Here is a 17,500-nt window from a genome sequence, read left to right on the forward strand (position 1 = left end):
CCATTTTCAACGCCAAAGAGCCTTCTTGCCGGCTATTCTTGCTCCCCTTCAATCCTGCCCTCCTAAATTCAAACGTGCAGATTTCAAAGAAATGTGGCATAAGTTATTTGTCGGCGAAATTTTCATACAAACTTTGCATTTGGTGGACTGTTTGTCCCATGTTATAACTGGCGAATTTTACCATGTCCCTTCGAGAGAGGCTTCCTTAAGAAGCTGAAATGTGGATCAAAACGTTAGTTCGGCGAGCCATTGTTAACTGTTCTTGACAACTACGCATAAGCTCTCTCAGGCGGAATGACTGTCTCTTTATTCGTCATGAGTTTTCGAGAAAACCTTTTGTTACAGCTATGCTGATTGCCGGTTAGCAGAGGCAATAACTTTAAGACACGAAGCAGAGTCCGTGGCACCGAAGACTAATAGGAAGACATAGACATAATTACAGTATAAAATCGTGAGGACAAGATCCAAAAGTGTAAGAACCTTATTTGCATGTGATACAATAACACAAGCGGATTCCATTGAATACATTACAAGGGCACCCAACGATAAAATGGCTCCTTGTAATGTATAAAGACCGCGTAAAGAGATGTTTTTATCACCTACAATAATTTGATTTTCGAAAAATTGAGGGAACGTTATCTTCATTTCAGAAACGTTACCTTCTAAGAACTTCCCACCAAGCCATTTCCTCATCCGGAAAGCTGCAAAAAATATCCCTTCCGAAAACGAAAGGGACTACTTTTCAATGGTTGTGAATCTTTTAGTTGATGTTTTAGTAAAGAATTTCATGGCTCTTTGGCAACGTAGGACCGAAATTCTTAGAACAGATTGACAAATTATCGTTGGATGGCCCTGCTATCAGCTGTGCTTCGCTTACTCCTATTGCTCCGTAGGTGTATTTAATCTCCGACAACGTAATTGCTATTGTTACTATTATTGATTACCCTAGTGTTCTGACGTGTCCTTGTTCATGTGAAATTAAACAGCTCAGCTGATTAGAGAAATGAAATGATCAGGATGAACCAAAAACATGTCAAAGCGAGCTTTTCATAATTTTCTCGTTCAATATTGCTCCAAAGTTTCGAAACACTTATTTTGAAAATTTCATGCGTGGTTTTTGTTTTTTTCCTTTACTTCGGAATAAAACGTGACTAATTACACGGATCATTTGTTATCACAAATCATTTATCCAATTATTAAAGGCTTCTTATCGATTGTAGTTGCTGGAAGCTGTTCTTATCCAAAATTACGTCTGGTAGGAGTCCTTACGCAATCTGTCAATGTGTAACCTTTAACCGTCTCCGTCCGATTGCTCAGGTAACGAGGGTGGAGTACTACAGAGATTCATTTTTATGTCAAATATCACGTGCGCTATCAGCTTGTGTGATTGTTGTACAATAGACCTTTTGACGGTTAGTTTTTCTCGTTTGCATGACGATATAATATAGCATGTATGTGAGGCAATTTCGGGCTATTTTGTAGTTTTAACCCGAAATTGCCTTGCATCCACGTTAGATTTACACTGTAATGCAAATGAGAAAAACTAACCGTGAAAAAAGGGCTATTGTCGCTTGATTTGTGAACCGATACGAGTGACAGTAACGTGGTATAACTTGCTGAAAGGCATAATTTATGCAGAATCATGAACAGTGCAGTGTTTATGATGTAATTTGTCTGCACCGTTCGACACAAAACCTTTTGTTAAAAAATAATTAACTAGCATAGGCTTATGCGTGCTTACCATAAATTCCCAAATTTCACCACCAAGCCTCTCTTCTGAAAAAGTCTTTTCATTTTCACGTGAGGTATTCTTTTCATCTGCATTGTGGTGTAATTCTGCACGGGGTACTTCCTATTAGTGGTCTAATGGAAATGTGCCGCTGGACGGGGTCGCATTTTCACGACTGGATTGACTATAATGGGGTTGCATTTTCAACAGAGTTCACGACAGAGTTTCTAGAATGGGGTTACAAATTGTCGGGATTTTGGGGGTAAAAACAAAATATTGCTAGCGGGATTTAAAAATGGAAAGATTTGCGGTAAAAAAAGTTGTTACAGAAAGAACTGTAGCACTGTTGATTTAATATTTACTAGTCGCATTACATTCCGTTTTGAAATTACAATTGAAAAGTCTTTATGTAAGGTTTATTCATAAACAGACAGTGACTAAGTTGGGGTCGCTAAAATTACATTTACCCAAAATTGACAAAGATGGGGTCTATAATTGGTCATAAAGTAGACTATTAAGGGGAAGGGGGTATGTTACTTACGGCCATCGTACATCAAAGATTTAGCAATTATTGACTGAGGCTGAATAGGATATGAAGAATTCTGCAGGTCGAGGAGGGTGTTATCCACGAAGGCCGAGGTGGATACCAACCTCCGAGATCTGCAGAAATCTTCATATTCTGCGAAAGCCGAATTCAATAATTGCTTTATTATTCATTCAAAATATTTTCTTCGCTCAAACTTCTAAACCTACTCGCAGCCATTCTTCTGCTCAACAAAAATAACACAATCTCGTCCCCAGCTTTTTTCGGTCAACGGTTCAATAATCTGCAGCGGGCTGCACTTTTGACGTCATTGATTCAATATGACGAAGTTTCTTTCCAAATTTGATGAACAGCAGCTGGTCATGGTGAATTATGCGTGTGGTTTTAACCAATCAAAAACGGAGAAATATTTTGAATGAATAATAATTGTAATTATCCATCTTGTTCGTGTTTCACGATGTCGGCATAGTAACCTACTACTGGCTCTTGCCCTTGAAACTCTTTCCCCAGAGAATTATCTTTTGCTGTGAGTTCATAAGGTAACACACTAAGGAGGCTTCCATATGACAGAACTGACCGGCCAGACTGGACATTTGGGAGGACTAACTCCACAGCGGCTTCAAATTAACAAAACTCCTTGCAGGATGATATATATTTCTCCATCATAATGTGAGGATTATCATGCATGCAACAGGAGCGCATGAGTAGGAGTTTGCCTCTCCTATACAAGCCCTATGAGTCAACCTTTGCTCGTATCTTTCTATTTTTGAACGCCACGAGTTCTTCGGCTCTGCACACACTGCATGTTTAGAATGGCCAATCAGAATAAAGTTATTGTGGAACAAAGACAAAAATAGCAAAAAACAATGTATGCCAATTTTGCGAATTGATGTAAATTGTTGTAAATGTGAGTTTCCTACTGAAGGATTAGTTCTAAAAATAGAAGGATACGAGCAAAGGTTGACTCAAGGATATAATGCATTGGGAGGCTCCTACTCATGCGCTCCTGGCATGCAAGTGTTCCTTCAGATTGTTGAATTTTCTTTGCAAACTGACAGGTCTGGCCGGCCAGTTCTTACAAAAGGAGAGCGCCCTAGACTGAACTCTGTATATACTTAACTCTTAAACTCTTTAATTGTTCAGGTCAGCGCATGAAGTAATATTTTTATCATGAAAAACGAGCTCTTTCTGATGCTACGTGAAAGTTGTATTTTGTTGCGATCAGCCACTGCTATTTGGATGGTCCTTATACTCACTCTCTAAATATAAATACACTATTTCCTGTAAATGTTATCTTGTTGTCTGTTTATCTTAATATTTTGTCTATCATTTGTATTCATGAGTTGGCTTAAAGTAATTATGTTTTCTTATCCAACTGCTGGATTGATAAGAATCATTGAAGCAAATATAGTAGATATAGAAAACGATAGGTTGACTTTGCTTTCTCACGATGTTGTCAAAATCTTAAAAATTGCAGATTTCACGTTGTTATGAATCCTAGCAGGCGTAAAGGTGGACAGGCACGAGGGGTCAGGTTGCAGGCACATGTTGCAGCGACAAAAAACTTGTGTAGTGTACACTGAGGCGACATTTAGCAGGGACTAGTAGCGGGGACATGTAACAGGGACAAAATCACAAGATGTTCACACACATGAAAATGTTGCGGGTACATGTTTCAGGGATATGTTGCAGTGACATGTCCCCTCGTGGGAACTGACACTTTATAACTGTGCAATGCCAATTTGGGGGTTAGTTTGTCCCCTCGACGTGTCCCATGAAGTTCAACTTGTTGAAAATGTTGTGATTTTGTCCCGGCTACATGTCCCCGCTACACGACCCTAATGCATGTCGCCTCACCTTTTTGTCCGCTGCAACATGACCCCTCGTGTCTGCCCACCGTAAGACTTAACAGGTCGATACAGGGGACCAAAAAGGGACGAGGGGGTGAGAAGAAATGTACCAAAATGCATGCCGCAGCATGCAGCACGGTTTTTTTTTTTTTTTTATTTAATTCGTGGCGTTGCCGTTGTTAGGGAATTGTGGAGTTGCCGTTGTCATGCTACCGCCTAGAGCTCCCATAGAACAGATAAAAGCAGTTGTACGAATGAGGCCAATGATGGATGAAAAATTTTGCCTTTACGTATACACGATAAGAGTTAAAGCTGCCAAGCTTGTGGGGTCGTGATGGATGAGACATGTACGCATGTGTAAGGTTTCTATGACGGTATACGGAGTGTGTTTACCAACTGACTTCTAATAGCTTTTTACCAAGGCGTGTGATGACTCCTTCTCCCTCCCCCTCCCCACCTACGGAAACATTGACCTTTCTAACCGCAAAAAGCCGGCCGGGTTTGACTGAAGAAAGGCAAAAAACTTATTTCGTGTTTATCTTAAGAGGACACACTTCATGATTGCATATTAAATGTCAATTATGACATATCAAATCCCAAGGCTTAGCAATCCGAATTTTTAAAGCTTCTCGGAAGAGATTATCACGATTTCGTTGCGAAATGATCGTATAGCTAAATCAAAACGCGATTTAATTTTCCACATCATGGGAATGTCGTGTCGTCCTTTGATCCAAACCAAGTGTTCACAGTCGAGGAAATAAATTCAATATTTTCTGATAAAACGAAATATGGAACTGAAATGGGATAGAGAGTGTGGTCTCCAAGATTTCCTGTCTTGATCCCGTCCAAAATCTTCCCACAACTTAAACATTATCGCGTGTTATACTCTTATGAATATCTTGACCAATCTGATAAATCAAGTCCGTTGTACTTCACAAAAGTACTTCGATCTCATTTCATCGGTGATAACGAAATTTAAATAGAGGGGCGCTAGAAGCCAGTATTTCCAGTGTGAATAACAAGCTTACAGCTCAAGTCGAAAAAGGGCTCTGTAAAACTATCAAACCAAGTCAAAAAATTATTAGACTCTTACCTTTAACTTAAGGTCCACAGCTGGAACAGCAAGAACTACTAGGAAAAGGAAATCCGTTGTTAGTAAAACAAGTGATGCTCGCACAAAAACTCGGTGAGCTTTGTTCTCTCGAGGCCTATTTGACGACTAGAATAACTCGTTGTGCGATCATGTAGTAATTTCAAAGCGTTAAGCCAATTTATGAAGCAAACGTAACCAATGAGGTCAACTGTCGAGCAATCAATCCTCGGTTCTTAGACGTGCAGGCAGTGCAGCAGTATCATGGCGCTGATTAGAAAGATAATTGCAAGTCATCACACATACCAAGGGAAACTCGCATTCACATATCAGCAGGAAACCTGTTGTGATTATCTTCAGCTGTGGCTTTAAGGTAACGTTTCCTCTGTCTAGGAGAAAACCGCCTTTGGTAACTACAAAGACTCCTTTAATTTCTTTGGGGTTTTGGAAAGGGGTGTGTAATAGAATTCTCCTTGGCGGTTGTGGTGTTTTCCCTCAATTGTCTGCCTGTACGCAAGGCCCTCATTTTATCATTTTTGTTTGAGATGACCCTTTATCTTAAGGTGAAATCTCTGGATCTGGTTCCTTTCGCGTTTTATGTATCCGTTCTCCACATTACAAATCACTTTACAAATCACTCTTGAATTTAGTAAAGAAGTATACTTTCGGTATATTGATCTTGAGTTAATGGCCATTTTGCTCTGGCAATTGGAGTCTCCATTTTGGAAGCAAGTCAATAGAGTTCGGAGTCCTGGCAAACCAGTTAGCGCATTGATGTGACCGCGGTAAGAACTACCAGGATCCAGTCAACTGAAAGAACGCCTTTACAAGAATGATACCAAAGTTAAAGCCTTTGCTTTTGAACAAGCAAGCAACTGTTAACCTTTCACTTTTTTAAAGCTTTATTAAGTTGGCTCAAAATTTACAAAAAAGAAGAAAAATTATTAACCAATATGGGCAATCTTTCACTAAATTTCTGAAATTATTAAGAACACATGTATTATACGTAAAATGATTTCAACTGTGTAAAGATGTATGTTTACATTAACCGGTATGAAATATGAAATTGAAAACTGACTACATCCCGGCTTTCCTCTTAATAGGTGGTAAGGTAAGGATTTGAGTGGTGAGTGGCCATGCATACTCCTGGAGATCCATGGCTTTGCCTGATCGCTGCTGACAAGGGTATAGGATGGGAAACAAAAGAACCAAGACTGAAGAAAGGGCACAGACGCGGATTTTGTGTTGGTAAGAGTACTGAATAGGTTGCAGGAAAAGACAAGGAATTAATATTCATTTTCAAAAAGGTACCGTAAAAGTTCCTTTTCAATCATTTTGGCAATTAACATCATGGAGGAAAAAAACGGTGATAACCTTTCTAAGTCTAAAACGAATTTTTAGTAGGATCTTCCGGAATTTCTTGTGGAGCTCAGTACATCCGAAAATAAAGTGTAGTATTTACAAATTATAGTATTTTGTATTAATTAATTTGAGAGGGAGACCGGTTGCAACATTAAAAACAGGCCTGTCAATTATATGTTTGTCACCACTCTTTTTACATGATATTTAATTGGCCGTGTTCTTGCGTCGTTTATGCGGCACATCACTTAAAATGATCTTCAAGACAATATCATCGCGGTGAGATAAATGAAATTTGAGCGCGAATGATCTTTAAGGTAAAGGACCCATCGTGACCTTTTAAAGGCGACGGTATGAGGTGGGAGCCAATCATTGAATTTTGTCCAACATTAGAGGATGTTAACCGTGATTAAGCCTGGTGTACACGAGCAATTTTTACGTGGCAAATACATTTGATCGTGTAGATAGCACTACAAATAATTGTTGACAATTCGCAGTTACTGGGTCAGCAATGAATGCCTTTGGACATCAGAGATAACGCAGAAACAAGGCGAGGTTGCCTGGTCGTTCTCCAATGGTACTCTCAAAGAGGCAGAAATTTGCCGCATTTTATGAGTCGCCTACACAAGCAATTTTTCGTATTTGACAACTTTTAAGACGCCAGCTTTTCAGCAGATACATTTGTGACACAAAAGTTAGCCAAATTTCCTCGTCGTCTTCACGAGCAAATAAAAATTGTCGCATAAAAATTGCTCATGTAGACGGGGCTTTAGCAAAAATGCTCATATGTGATAAATGCAAGAGTGAATTAGATAAAAGTATTGATCTATCACTTTGCGGTCTTGCCCCAAGACAGTCACAAATGGAGTTATTTTTAGATACACTTTGCACGCGAATCATACAAAGGGCCGCCAAATCAGAAGAAGCAATGTCACGCGTGACTGCTTCTGCCGTGTTTTTTTTTTTTTCCAGGGACATTACAACTGATTTTCGCGGGAACGGGTATTCAAAAAATGGACTCATTTTTGACTGTGCTGGGGAGCCCACCAATGTCATAACAACACTCTAATCCTAATTAGGGCTGTCCATAAGTTGCTCGGCCGCTTCTGAGCAACTTTTCTGATTTCGAGCAACTATTCGGATTTCGAGCAACAATCTTCTGTTTTGAACAGGTTTCTTTCTTTTTAAGACATTTCACAACTTCAAAGCGCCTATTAAAGTTCTGATATTGGACATTGGTTGCTTTGATATACCTTTTGCAAACATCCGACACTATCCCTGCTCTGGAGAGTATGGCTAGTGGTAGTCTGCCTGTGGTAGTTTTACAAGGGTCAGCGGATATGGTAAAAAATTCAAAATGGCGGTGCTGAATGATAGTCCATGCTCGAGTGACCATGATGAATATTCAGATCCTTTAGAAATAGCAGCTAGTGCTGGAGATAGGTTGAGTACTCCAGAAAAAGCTGGTATTTCCCGGCAAAGAAAGGTGCAAACTAATCCAGCGGAAAAGAAGAGAAACGTGCGTGGTTCAGTCGATCCAAATGTGTCCTCGTTTGATAGAGTTAAGGAGTTCAAAGACAAGAATATGTTTTTATATAGCAAATGAGTCATGTACGTCAGAGATACTTTATGTATCAAATAAGTATATTAGCAACGTTTGTTTAAATACCATCATGTGATTATTTATCTAGTAATAATTGTAATATGAGGACGCCAATAAAGAGAATCAGATTTTGGGATGTGGGTTGAGAGAAGATAGCAATGTAAAACTTAAACTTACACACAATTATAATGAGATCAATATGCAATATGTATCTGGCATCTATGCAAAGCGAAATTCTTCATGAACATCTTCATTTTAGCAGGAGCCCATTACCCGGAGCCTCCATCTTCCATATTAAACCTCTGAGTCAACCCTTTCCTGTATCTTTCTATTTTTAGAAGCACCTTGCAGGGGGGTTTTACTGGGTGTTTTCACATTGGCCAATCATAAGAGACTATGGTCAGCCATTTATTACGTCACATACGTATGTGTTGTATGTGAACCACTTCAGGTATGTTCTCAGTCACATATGGCACATTCGTCACATACGTCAAAATGTAGTAGTTCTAAAAGTAGAAAGACACTGGACAGGGTTGACTCAAGGGTACAATACAGATGGAAGCTCAGGGTAATGGTCTCCTGATTTTAGTTAATAATCAGCCTCTTACACCAAAATAGAAAAAAAGCAACTTCTGAGCAATTTTTGAGCAACTTTTTGAGAAAATTGGAGCACCTTGTGGACAGCCCTAAATCTAATTCACTCTTGATATAAGCACTTTTAAAAGGGTCTGTGTCACAAAAGGGAATGGAAACTGTACACCAAATCAAGCGAAAGATAAAAATAACTAATTTCACATCGACAGGAAGGTTTCAATAAAATAGCAAATACAAAAAAAGGCAGAGATGGGCCACTCTACCACTGTGCGGAATGGGCCTTCAGTTTGCAGCTGGCGATCACATACTGAAGAGCAAATTGCGCACTGGTACATCTGAAACAAAGCGACTTAATTTAATTTCTCTTTGTTTTCGATGTCCCAGTGCTCATTTTTTGCTATCCAGTATGGCGGTTTTTGTACCATGCGATCGCCAGCTGCAAAGGACCCATTGCAGAAAACCACCTTGCACGTTGAAAAAATCAAATGAGCACATTGTCTAATGCCTCGTTTTTTTATATAATAAATTAGTTTTCCCCAATCCCGCACCTGTCTGGGATGATCAAAATTAAAGAAAGTTGAAAGCTATTTCTGAAAACTGTTCATCCTAACAGTTTTTCCAAGTTTATCTGTCAGGAGCCCATTACCCGGAGCTTCCATTTGTATTGTACCCTTGAGTCAACCCTTTCCTGTATCTTTCTATTTTTAGAACTACTATATTTTGACGTATGTGATGTAATAAGTAGCTGACTGTAGGTCTCTTATGATTGGCTATTGTGAAAGCACCCACTAAAGCCCCCTGCGAGGTGCTTCTAAAAATAGAAAGATACGGGAAAGGGTTGACTCAGAGGGTTAATATGGGCTCCTGCTTATGTTTGTAACTTAAATTTCGTATGCTCGACTGACATTCATTTTTCTCTTGTCATGTGTTGTATTAAAATTAATTTTCAGGTGGCACAGCGAGAACGTGCGCGTAATTGGTAAAACTACGCAAAGCGAACTGTACTGTCGTGACATAGCCCTCCTTTAATGTGACAGGATGCCGGCTAAATCGATTCGTTTTCAGTCCACTGCTCTAACCAGGTGAATAACAATCCTGTCGTAGTTGCATTTCTTTTAATGCCACTTATGTATTTCGTTTCAGGTCAAATACGGCGTGAGCCGCTTGAAAATATGTTACCGCAAATCCAGTTTCACTGTTGATGAAAATGGAAATGATGAGGGGGCGATACAAGAGGCTATTCACCGGAACTTGAACAGGTAATAAACGTGGTCAGTTGTGGCCGTCAATAGACCCTTTCAAGGTTAACGCCGCCATTTTGCCGGGGTTGCAAAACACCTGGGGCGAGTGCGCGGCCAGAGCATAAAATGCAAATAGCGACATGGTTCAATAATTTGTTATCATGCCAAAACACGCTCGTGTCCACAAAGCCACTCATCCAATACGAATAAGCTTTCTGGTCTTTATATTTTCCAATATATTCCACATCCACAGCTTTGGTTTTCAAAATATAACCGAACAATTTACCGTCATCAATCCAAGCGTCATAAGGTATGTTGTTTGGATCGCTTTTTATTCTATTTGAAGTCAACCTCCGAGAGTATTCTTCCTTTATCTGCTGATAAATTTGTTCTTCGGAGAACTTCACTGGTGCATTGAGTTCGTACGCACCAAACGCTCTAGCAACAAGCTCAGGCTTTCGGCCGGTTTGTTTGAGGCCTCTTAGGGAAAGAAAATCCTTGAGCGACGAGACAGTCCAACCGAGGAAGTCGTCGTATTGAAGAACTTCTTCTGCTTGTCGAGGCATCAAAACGGATGTTTTGCCGATTCCACCAACGTTGAAATTGTAGGAAAATATATACACGAGTCAAACAGGATAGTTTCAGCGACAAAAATACGTCAGTGCGATGTGCATTCGTAGTTTTTTTCCGCAACGCTACGAGTCAGACATTTGCATTTTACCCTTGGCCGCGCGTTCGCCCCATTTGTTTTGCACCCCTGGCAAAATGGCGGCGTTAACCTTGAAAGGGTCTATTGATTAACTCTTGAGGTAATCACAGTTGGCCTTCACTTATTTATAAGGGAATCTTTGCTCACGTCGTTGTTTGTTTCATTCATTATACGAGTTTTCTCACGAAAACATCATGCTCTTAACAAATTGACCGTTCAAAAGGTAAAAGAACTTTCCTTTTAGCTTTGACACAGAGCCAGTTATTTATAGTCATCACAGACTGATAAAGGGGGCAAAGGCGCTATTGATCCCATATAGATTCGTTGTAAAATTTCGAAAAATCAAAGCATCATAGCTCAGACTTTATCTGGTACATCGGGTTCAATTTTTCAGAGATAGCTCATTATGTAATGCGCTTTTAATATTCAGTGCTTTAAAGAAACTTACTCACCCACTTTACATTGCGTGCCTTTGTTGTTCTTGTTATCCGGGAATTTGGAGCGTCTACACTTCCATATATGGGCAAGTTTTCGTTAAGATATTTTTGCACTCGAGAGAAAAATTAGAACAATTTTGTCAGGAAAATAAAAAAAAAACGCTTAACTGGATTTCGATCAGAAAAACAGCAGAATACCTTCATTTCGAGCGCTTTCGAAGCGTGGAGCTACGTCTGCGGTGAATTCAAGAGGGAAATACAATTTCTATGAGTGGTACTAAGTTGCAATTGTTCGAACTTTTAGCTGGACCTTAATAAATAATCAACAAGCAACCCACAAGTATTATACCCCAGACGTTCGCAATGGAAACAACAAGGTGAGATAGCTTAATTCGCTGCTAGCGCGGTACTTGATAAATAAGCTTAATGCGAGCGGTTAGCGACTCGCGAGTGCGAGTATAAAGTCAAATAAAGACAGTTTCTTCAGTATGGCGCGCGCAATACACAGTTGTAGCATTACATGAAATGCTTTTCTTCTACATTCCAAGAATTTCTTCTTTTTAAAGTCTACCTAGTCTTCAAACGGGTGTTGAATCCAACAACAATTTCTCCTTTCTGTAAATAAGCCCAAGCTGACCTTCTGACCTCTATAGTTTTCAACATTTCCAGACCAAGAATGAAAGTGTCACACACAAGCTTGCTTTGACAAAACGCAGTTTTATTATAAGCGAGAAAATGAAATCAACAGCAATGGATAAAAGCTTTTTACTGATTGTGATGGAGATTAGTATTCAAATGTTTGCTGAAGACTTAAGTTGCCTCTTTGCTCATTGCCGGCAGCCTGAGCGGTAGACACGCACAACAATATTTTAACAAAATTATCGATCCTACGGTGGATTTGCTGTTCGTGATTCCTTACAGTGTAGTCCAAGAAGTTTTTCTTCATTTTCCAGAAATGATATGACATTAATTCTGATCATTCCAGCCGTTAATCGAAGAATTCCCAATTTCGGTACTCTACGCTGTCATTCCAAGAGCAGATGCTTCAACAACGATTCCGTCTCCCCTCGATAAGATGTTGCGAAGGGCAAGTAATACATAAATAATATTAGAAACTCAAATTCTAAAATACATATATTATTTTTCAATGGAAAACAGAATTATGAAGCCCATTTGATGTCCGATGGAAACAGATTACTTTACACAGTCATAGAATTCAGAGTTTCGGGGACCCTGAAAATGGCGAAGTAATATGGGCGCGTAATGTAAACTGGGTGAGTAAGGTTCTTTAAGGACGATACCTACTTTTGCCCCGATTTATGATTATGCAGGTAAGGTGAATCTTAACAAGTGTTAACGAAATCCCAAAAGAAAATTGCGGGTAACAACGCATTTTTCAAAGATAATTCATGAACAATACTTGTAAAAAGCTCTAAAATACAAAACAATGTATGGCGCTCTTTCTCAAATTGAAGCTTAGTTATCTTTAAAGAATGCATGGTTGCCCCCAATTTTCTTTTTGGATACCAAGAGTAGTTACGAAGATCTACTTTCTCTGCATAGTTTTAAACCGCGCAAAAATATCCCTGCATTAATTAGCATGACCGATAGGAAACCCGAGTATCTGAAGATGCGCAGAACATATGCGCAATAACAATAGTACGCACCGTCCTTAATCTCGGCTGAGTGATTAGAAAACGATAGCCTTGTACTAATGAGGCAAAAAATGTAAACAAAGATTCCCCTTTTGGGATTGGTTCGGTGAGATAAGATAAAACTTAGTGTCTCCTTCGAGGTATTAGAGGGATTTTATGCCATCGCCTTAATATGAAACGGCGTATGTCAAACGCCAGGTTGATGCTTGTCATAAAGGCATGAAAAATATCTCATTCTTCCTTTTCTCTCTGAGGCGAAAGTCGATGGGAGTCCCTTGGAGAACACCGCGATATTAAGACTATCAGAAAGTACCAGTCGCGCTTCTCTGGATCCCAATTTTATCCCGTGAACGAAAAATATGCCAGAGTTTTAGTTTACATTGGATAAATAATTAAAGAACTGAATCAAAGGAAACTGAACACCTTGACGACAATTAAAAGCTATTTACAAATGGACAAGAAAAATATTTACAAAGGAGAAGACAAATTTCGTGTCACTCCCTTGAAGTGGTCCTTTGTAACTGCCCTACGTATGTAAGTCCATTTCCCAAGGACGTTAAGAAATAACTTTTATGGAATGTTCATATCTTTGCTCCCACTCTGTCTATTTTAGCTTATAGTGATTCAACAATTTCAGTTTGGGGAACCTGTGTCACTCTGCACAGGGTTTGTTTTTCCTTGGTGCTGAGAGATTCAAATGAGAGATTCTTTGGTTGCACGTCACGCAAGTGAAAACATAAATCGCTTACCATTTAAGTAATTGAGTCAAGAAATGGAGATGTTATAGAAGAGGAATAAATAAACAACCGTTCCAAGTCTCAGGTCTGTGCGATATTCCATATTTGATTTATTCGGCGAAATTTATTACTCAAATTTGTAGAGTTTAGTATGGAGGCGCCATGTTGGTGTCTGCTGCAGTACACCAACATGGCGGCCGGAAACCTGTAGAAACATCTCGAATTTAGTTTGGCTGTCTTTAACACTTTTTTCTGTATAATGAGCTAGCAAACATTCGTATAGACACGTCTCCTAGTATATTGGCTGTTTAGGTCACAAAAACACGAGGGAAATCGATGTTTTTTTGCAACTGGCATGTTTTTCGAAAGCCGTCAACATGTCACGCACTGTGGAAAACTCTGAAATTCAAACTGCTCTATTTTCGAAACGAAGGCCGGTACCGAGCTGAAAACATGCAACCAGATATATATTTTAAACCTCTTGTAACTGATTAAGATAAAAACTCAAAAGGCTCTTTAGTTTTGTATTTTATTTTTTTGTGACGTCACGTACAACCCAAGAATTGATCTAAGTACCCAGAGACCGTGTGCTATGCAAGCACCTGCACAGCGAGCAATCGTTGTTTATTATATTATTCTCTTCGGCGTTGTGCAGCATCCGCTTCGTAAAATCAATTTTATAGCTTGTTCATATTTGCTATGACAATTCATTGGTGATAAAAAAAAACATTTAGTTAATTAAGAAAATCAATAGAATCCGTCGTTTGACAAAAATTTGAATGGCCACATTTAAATTTGTTTTTAAGAAAAATCCTCAGTCTCAGCGAATCATGTTATTTGCCAAATCTGTACTTGTGTATTGCGTTTATAGATAAAATAGATGTTTTAATAACATTTCTTTTACTTTTAAAAGGTTGGTGTAAAGATCTCTCTCTTTTACTGTAAGACCCGACTGCTATTGACTACAAATTTTGGACGAAAACAATATTTAACAAATTCAGTTTAATGGCATATGGCTGCTTCAATCGCAGTTGCGTGCTTTTTGTTTTGTTGTTGTTTAGTATTGTTTTTGGAGTGTGTAAGAAATTCTGCAGATCAGAATTTTGGGTAACCGTGACGATCTGGGATAATACTTCGAATCGTTAATTTCATTTTGCACGATATCCGGTCAAGGCCTTCAGTTTAAACTAGAACATTTTCGTTGATATCCGATTCCATATTCACCAGTAAAAAAAGCAAGGAGGAAACACGGATATTTGTGATAGGTGTAGATATTTCGGTGTTATTCTCGATTATTCACCGCAGCAGTTCAGTTTCGAAACAGCGGTTTATAAGTGATATAGAGTGGATTACAGTTTCAATGTCATCATTAAATAATTTATAACCAGCATTTATGTCTTGATGTTTCTGAATCTCATAAGTAGCACGGAAGTTGTTATTGGCTTGTTGTGTCTTCATGAAAGCTCGTAGATCTGAAAGCTTGTAGAGAGCACGATTCGCACATATCCCAGCCGGCTGGTAACATTTCCCTTTTCTGCATTGTCGAATCTAAAGGTACTTCGTATCGTCCAAGTGCCCTATGTCTTCGAGCTGAATAACAGATTGCAGTCACTCTGCAGTATCCTAGAAAGAAGTTTTCATAATCAAGCGTAGGAGAGATCGTAAGTACTATTTTTGTTTAACATGCAGTAGGTTTTAAAGTCAGGTTTACAGACCCTATGAAATGAAGAGATTTGTTATTTGAATCGTAAGATCTTTGCTATTCTAGAATGCTTCAGTGTTCTTTTCTTCTATTTATTTCCGCTATTGCAGAGTTTCCCAATTTTTGTTTTGCTTTATTTTATTTAAAAGGAAACGTTATATTTTTTCACACTCGCTGCAATAAAAATCATTGAGTGAAACTTAATACGTACAAGACGATATGGTTTTCGTTTCTTGGTGATGCATGATAATAATGGTATTTAAGTAAAGAAAAAGGCTATTTATTCCTTTAAAGCTAACAATATTTGGTATTTGTTAAACGGGCTGAAAGTGTGGCTGCAACCTCTGCCCGAATGGCTGGTGTTTTCGATGCAAATTTCAACCCTTTATAGGTAATGAAACATTGTGAAATGTCTGTCAAAAGTCATGACTTCCCTTAAACCTTCGTTGCCAGTTTTTACCCTCTTTTTCCGTTTGCTCGGAGTTCCGTTTGATCGACACAAGAATAAAACCTCAACGCTTATCAGTCTAAAGCACTCTTTTGGAACTGATTAAATGTATATATGGAGGCGGTTTGGCGACTTCACTGGGTTCATTTAGCTCTGAAAATTAAGCGCTCCGCCTCTCTTTTTAAATAGCCGACTGGTGGCCTCCATCAAGTCTAGGTTGTGCTGTTTCTCTCTGCACAATCCGGGTCTTTGCAAGTTTGGTTGAAAGGGTGAAATTTCACCGTATTATAAATATGGGCTCTACATTTTTTTCCCCTCACTCTTTTGCTTATCAAACGTTAGTTTAGTCTGAACATCACAATCAGCTTGATATTCACTGAATCACACACACTGCAACCGCACAATCCGGCTGTGTCATCTTTGCTTCATCTTGCTGGGTAAGGTCAGCTTTGCTCTGACACCCGTGGCGATTCAGGCAAGCCACAATTTGTCTTTGATAGAAAACATAATGAAAAGCTAGAATTAAAAATTAAGGCCGGTTTTCGACCAAGCTACAGGTGCGAAAGTCAAATGCCTGATCTGCGTTTCGTGTTTCTTTTCCACACGGATAATCCCTTTTCCTGATAATTGAAAGTATGGCTGCAACGTCTGCCCGAATGGCTGGTGTTTTCCAAGCGCCTTTTTCGATGCATAATACTGAGCCCTTTAGGTAAAGAAACATTGCGAAATGTCTGTCAAAAATCATCACTTCCTTTCGATCAAAATCGGGTCATATTTCTTTAAAACTTCGTTGCCAGTTACACGGATTCATTTTCCTGATAATGTTTTGCCATTTATTCGTAGACTTCATGGTAAAGAGTTGTAGATATCCTCGCATATTTCCAGGTTTTCATAAGAATTAACAGAGAAAGTGAATCCATTTAAGAAATGACTCGCGAAAAAATTGTTACGTAATGTTGGTTCCGCGTCTTTTGTTTCTGTGCAACTGAAAAGAGCGCATGAACAACTGTTTAAAATGGTGGGCGTGTTTTCTCACTTTCGAGATAAATTTGGAAGAACGCTCCATTAAATAAGTGCTAATTGGACTTCGAAGTCGGAAATCCAGTCGCCATTACGGACTATCAATTCCTTTCTCGGTTTTATTATCACTTGAAGTTAAATATGACCGCTATCTGCTCTTGCCGGCTTAGATGAAACGAACAACGTTTTGTCCTTTTGTGGTTTAAAAAAAACAAGGAACACTGGATTTCCGCCTGCCTTTGTTTTAAAAATGGATCAAAGGTTGAGGCAAAAGTTTGTGGAAATCGAAATTAAACCACTGAATATTACCAAACAACCATATCAGTCACGGAAACGTTTTGAAGGCCAACTGGGCTTAATAATAATAATAATAATAATAATAATAATAATAATAATAATAATAATAATAATAATAATAATAATAATAATAATAATAATAATAATTTTAATAATAATAATAATAATAATAATAATAATAATAATAACGATTTATTAACAGCATTTCTACAGAGTAGCTCTACATCTGTTAAATAAAACTTAATAGATATCTGTTAAATGAAACTAATATGTAACAAGAAATTATACGCTATACTATATACATATTACATATTATTTACGCTAAGATATAAAATCATGAAAATCAGGATGATAAAATTTCCAGACATGGAAATTTAAGCCAGGCACATAATAGCCTTAGCTTTTAAAAATTTGAGTCTTCTACAGTTCAGTGCTAGAGCATCCAAAAAAGTAATCGGAAGGTAGTCTGTTCGACCCCTGCAAAT

At 38.6% G+C, this 17,500-nt stretch overlaps 2 protein-coding genes across 12 annotated transcripts in view; one reads left to right on the plus strand and one right to left on the minus strand.

The window, feature by feature from the left end:
* The window catches only part of LOC138006890 (RYamide receptor-like), a 15,894-nt gene extending 10,582 nt beyond the window's left edge, over nt 1-5,312 (minus strand). Inside the window, exon 1 of the mRNA XM_068853506.1 lies at nt 5,217-5,312. The gene's annotated coding sequence lies outside the window, so the exon portion shown is untranslated. The remainder of the gene's footprint in view (nt 1-5,216) is intronic.
* Nucleotides 5,313-8,728: 3,416 nt separating this feature from the next.
* The window catches only part of LOC138006895 (5-hydroxytryptamine receptor 4-like), a 36,310-nt gene continuing 27,538 nt past the window's right edge, over nt 8,729-17,500 (plus strand). Inside the window, exons 1-5 of one of the 11 annotated variants that reach the window (XM_068853512.1) lie at nt 8,730-10,320; nt 11,461-11,533; nt 12,315-12,430; nt 13,477-13,633; nt 15,103-15,209. The gene's annotated coding sequence lies outside the window, so the exon portion shown is untranslated. Of the gene's footprint in view, nt 10,321-11,315; nt 11,534-12,314; nt 12,431-13,476; nt 13,634-14,950; nt 15,210-17,500 lie in introns of those variants that run through there. The other 10 variants (XM_068853514.1, XM_068853511.1, XM_068853516.1 and 7 more) reach the window with 10 other exon arrangements.

This window comes from Montipora foliosa, chromosome 6 (genome assembly GCF_036669935.1).
Source record: "Montipora foliosa isolate CH-2021 chromosome 6, ASM3666993v2, whole genome shotgun sequence".
NCBI lineage: Eukaryota > Metazoa > Cnidaria > Anthozoa > Scleractinia > Acroporidae > Montipora > Montipora foliosa.